This window comes from Conger conger, chromosome 6 (assembly GCF_963514075.1).
Source record: "Conger conger chromosome 6, fConCon1.1, whole genome shotgun sequence".
Classification (NCBI taxonomy): domain Eukaryota; kingdom Metazoa; phylum Chordata; class Actinopteri; order Anguilliformes; family Congridae; genus Conger; species Conger conger.
Window position 1 is genome coordinate 1,696,944 of NC_083765.1, and position 4,817 is coordinate 1,701,760.

General features: G+C 42.7%; 1 long non-coding RNA gene across 1 annotated transcript; it reads right to left on the minus strand.

Moving 5' to 3' along the window:
- Positions 1-298: 298 nt before the first annotated feature.
- On the minus strand, positions 299-4,505 carry LOC133131446 (uncharacterized). Its single transcript, XR_009709019.1, has 4 exons — positions 4,373-4,505; positions 3,745-4,008; positions 2,612-2,708; positions 299-1,231 (listed from the first exon to the last, which is right to left on the minus strand). It is a non-coding gene; the product is annotated as an uncharacterized LOC133131446 (long non-coding RNA).
- Positions 4,506-4,817: the final 312 nt, after the last annotated feature.

The following is a 4,817-nucleotide window of genomic DNA, read 5'->3' on the forward strand; positions in this document are numbered from 1 at the left end:
TCAAATCTTGAACACAGAAAATGGGAAAAAATGTGTTGAAAGCCAGACTTTATAAAAGGTATTTAAAGCCGGGCTTTACAAAAGGAGTTTAAAGCCAGGCTTTATAAAAGGAGTTTAAAGCCGGGCTTTATAAACGTGGTTCAGATGGACTCATCTTTCCACAAAGATTGTGTCCTTTTTTCATAACAGCTGTTTGACTCAAACTCCCATACATACATAAAAAACACACATAATACACAGATGGGCATAAAACCCAGTGATAAAACAGACACATAGTACATAATACACATACATGATACCCATTCAGAAATATTTTTTTATTTGAACATGAGTCAGTTATAAATGCAACAATTCAGTGTCATATGTGGAATAGGAGCCCATAATCACTGAAAATAATTCACAGACACAACAGAAATGTTTCAATTTGTTCCTTAAAATACGTAATACAATTCAGTAGCATTAAGGAATCCCCACTCTGAATGTTAAACACCTGAGAGACAGATAAGAGACAGAGACATGACACTGAATTACACAATAAACTGAACAAACGGATACAAAACTGAATTAAACTATAAACTGAACCGCACCGATATGACACTGAAGTAAATTAAACTGAACAAGTGATATGACTGAATTAAACCATAAAAAGGCAGTTAACGTCAGTAAGGTTGAATTAAAATGGCAATGAAACAGCAGGATTTCACATCAATGTTGACAGAGAGACACTGCGCTGGAGTACACAGCTTCAGAAGGTGTGGACACAGATACACTGAGCTGGAGTGCACAGCTTCAGAACGTGTGGACAGAGAGAGACACTGAGCTGGACTACACACAGCTTCAGAAGGTGTGGACACACAGAGACACTGAGCTGGAGTACACAGCTTCAGAAGGTGTGGACACAGAGAGACACTGAGCTGGAGTACACAGCTTCAGAAGGTAAAGAGCACATGGAATAAACAGAGTTCTATCAGCAACAGTTTAAGAAGTTCAGAAAAATGAAATTCCATGACAGTGAAATTGTCTTTTATCGTGTGACGGTTATCTGAGATTGAAGGGTCTCACTGGCAGATAGAGAGGGTGCAGCGGACACAGGGGGGGAACAGACAGAGGGGGCAGGCAGCAGACACGGGGGCCCCCCAGGACAGAGTTAGACCCATGAGGTGGAGGATGACAGGATGACAGGATGACAGGAGAACAGAAACCTGCTGGGCCCTCTGCAGCTCTGACTCATCTGCAGAACAGAAACAGGAAACAGCCCATCAGGACTCTCTGTGACCTAGTGTGACATAAATGGTAAAACACTCTTACGGACTTATACAATGTAAGAGTAGCTGAACTGAATGTAAATAAATACACAGCCGAGACATTTTCAACACTGGAAACAGTTATCATTTACTGATCTTGTGTGATTGTCCAGGTGTGTTGTTCTTGTGGCAGGACTGTTCCAGACCGAGAGCAAAGTATCTGAAGAGCTCAGCAAACAAAGCTACTGTAAGGCGTGGGGTTTAGTGGCCAAGGGTTTGCTTAAAGCTCTGTGACTTGATTCAACTATAACTATAAATTCAAACTAATAACTCTAATTTGAACAACATAGAACAACAAGATAGTCGCTAGTGAGCAGGGTCTCAGCTAGATGCTCCACGCTCCATCTTCCCTTCTTCTACCAACTGCCCCCACTTTCACCTCAAGGCCCAATCTTAATAGCCTAAGGAAATATACTCAACATTAGCATTATCAAAATAAGCTCTTCACAAACATGAGGAGATGTTTCATGAAAATTAAAACTAAAATAGCATCTCACACTACTCAAAGATAACGGGAGAACCTGTAAAGCTATGAGCGAGGTAACAAAAAGCTTTTTATTTCCAAATCCCACCCTTACAGAATGATGTCACACACAGAGCCCCTCCCCATACTCCATAGACCAATCAGATACTCAGCTTTGTGTTCCGCACCCTTAATATTGAAATTCCCCCAAACGTGAACCCAAAACACCCATCGAATGTAATGCATCTTCTCATTCAGGGTGTGACCAAGAACAATACTGTGGGGTGGGTTAGTGTTAATACTGTGGTTAATGTGGTGTGGTATGTGGTGGGTTAGTGTTAATACTGTGGTTAATGCGGTGTGGTATGTGGTGGGTTAGTGTAAATACTGTGGTTAATGTGGTGTGGTATGTGGTGGGTTAGTGTTAATACTGTGGTTAATGCGGTGTGGTATGTGGTGGGTTAGTGTTAATAGTGTGGTTAATGTGGTGTGGTATGTGGTGGGTTAGAGTTAATACTGTGGTTAATGTGGTGTGGTATGTGGTGGGTTAGTGTTAATACTGTGGTTAATGTGGTGTGGTATGTGGTGGGTTAGTGTTAATACTGTGGTTAATGTGGTGTGGTATGTGGTGGGTTAGTGTTAATACTGTGGTTAATGTGGTGTGGTATGTGGTGGGTTAGTGTTAATACTGTGGTTAATGTGGTGTGGTATGTGGTGGGTTAGTGTTAATACTGTGGTTAATGTGGTGTGGTGTGTGGTGGGTTAGTGTTAATACTGTGGTTAATGTGTTGTGGTATGTGGTGGGTTAGTGTTAATACTGGAGTCAAAGTTCATTGTCCCCCACCAGGCTCAGACCAGAAGACTGTGCAGCGTCACAACAAGTCCCAGAGCCAGGCTCCACACTCTACAGCCCTCCGTCTGCCAGCTGCCTGCAGCTCCACCTGAGGACAGGTGAGCACAGTTGAGCACAGGTGAGGACAGGTGAGGACAGGTGTTATCATGGTTTTTTCTTTTTTTTGGGCTGATCAACAGCCGAACAGGAGTAGGAGCTGGGTGTTACCTTCCAACATTATTTCCAAAATGCATGTGTCAACGTGTCAATAAATACATCAATGTTAGTTTTATTATGTTTAACAAATTAGTTTATCATTTCAATGGTCACATTTCATCAAATTTTTACTAACATTTTCTTCATATCACTAGTCAGTTTTGGGAAGCAAACATGTCCTGTGCACTTTTGAATAGGGTATTTGGAGGGTGGGGGCTTTGGATCCACCCTCCTTCAAACCCCCACTTTCAGAGAACACGTGGAGGTTAAAGCTGAATTCCACTGAACAAGGACAACAATGGAAAGTCCAGTGAGGTAAATGTACATATTTCATATATTGTGTAATCAAATCACCAACAACAAAGATCTTTTCTGTCTTTTCTCTCATTTATTCGTAATTTCAGGTGTAAACAGGTGTGCAGAGATGGTGAGTGGTGTGCAGTCAGCTCACCTGTGCAGTGGTCTGATCTCTCAGGTCTGATCTATGAGGTGTGTACAGGTGTGAGGTGTGTAGGTGTGTACAGGTGTGAGTGAGGTGTGTACAGGTGTGAGTGAGGTGTGTAGGTGTGTACAGGTGTGTGTGAGGTGTGTAGGTGTGTACAGGTGTGAGGTGTGTAGGTGTGTACAGGTGTGAGTGGTGTGCAGTAAGCTCACCTGTGCAGTGGTCTCCCACAGTCAGTGGGGCTGATCTCTCAGGTCTGATCTATGAGGTGTGTACAGGTGTGAGGTGTGTAGGTGTGTACAGGTGTGAGTGAGGTGTGTACAGGTGTGAGTGAGGTGTGTAGGTGTGTACTGGTGTGTGTGAGGTGTGTAGGTGTGTACAGGTGTGAGGTGTGTAGGTGTGTACAGGTGTGAGTGAGGTGTGTATGTGTGTACAGGTGTGAGGTGTGTAGGTGTGTACAGGTGTGAGTGAGGTGCAGTCAGCTCACCTGTGCAGTGGTCTCCCACAGTCAGTGGGGCTGATCTATTAGTACTGACAGAGTTCTTCGCCTCACAGGTGTAGATACCGCTCCTCTCCACAGTCTGAGGTAGATACAGATCTGGGGCACTGTGAACAGGGGAGCTACTGTAGGGTTTCTCCTCATCCCCTCTGTACCAGGTCAGGGTCGCGTCTGTCCCTCTCTCCACAGTGCACATTAACTTGCAGGGATATTCATCACTAATGACACTGACATTGGGTTTTGATACAGGAACTGTGCAGAGAGAACAGAGTGAGATACAGCATTCAAAACATTATTAGTCACAACACAGCTGAACTTTGAAAAGAAAATCCAACATGACAGTAAAATGTGACCTGTCCAAATACCCCATGTGATTCATCTGGGCCAATCACAGGCAAGCGGAGAATACCTGAATCTAAAGGTTACTTGAATGTTGAGAGAAAGAACATTTCTCTCTCATGCATTCAGTACTTAAAGGGGCTCTACAACGGCTCTCTCGGGTAATCGGGGAAATTAAACACTTTTAAAAACCATCTGAATCACGCATTATTGTTATTTAAACCATAACATCATATCTGCAGTGATATTAACGTGATCGCGTTGCTCTGTAACTCACCATCTCCGTCTAAGCACCACGGTATTTCCGAGATCATATGCGAAAGAGAGATGATAATATATTAGAACAGTCATGAACACAAACATTATACAAACAAATACAGTACATAATCACATTACAATACAGTAATATCAAGTTTGTTTTATTTTACAAAGAGAAAATGACAGATATATTGAAATTCAGCCTCCTAATCATGTAACCTGTACATGGCACGCATACATCCACTCTGTTTAACATACTTCTGTACCTAACATTTAAATGAGAAAATGCAATAATACAATACACACACATAGCCAGTCATACTTACCGTACACCATCAGCTGGTATTTCACCTCTACAGACTGAGTCCCATCGTTTCTCACAACTGTATACAGTCCTTTGTCCTCCATCTTGAGCCCAGAGAGGGAGAATAATCCAGTGCTGCTGTTCCACTGCAGTCTGCTAT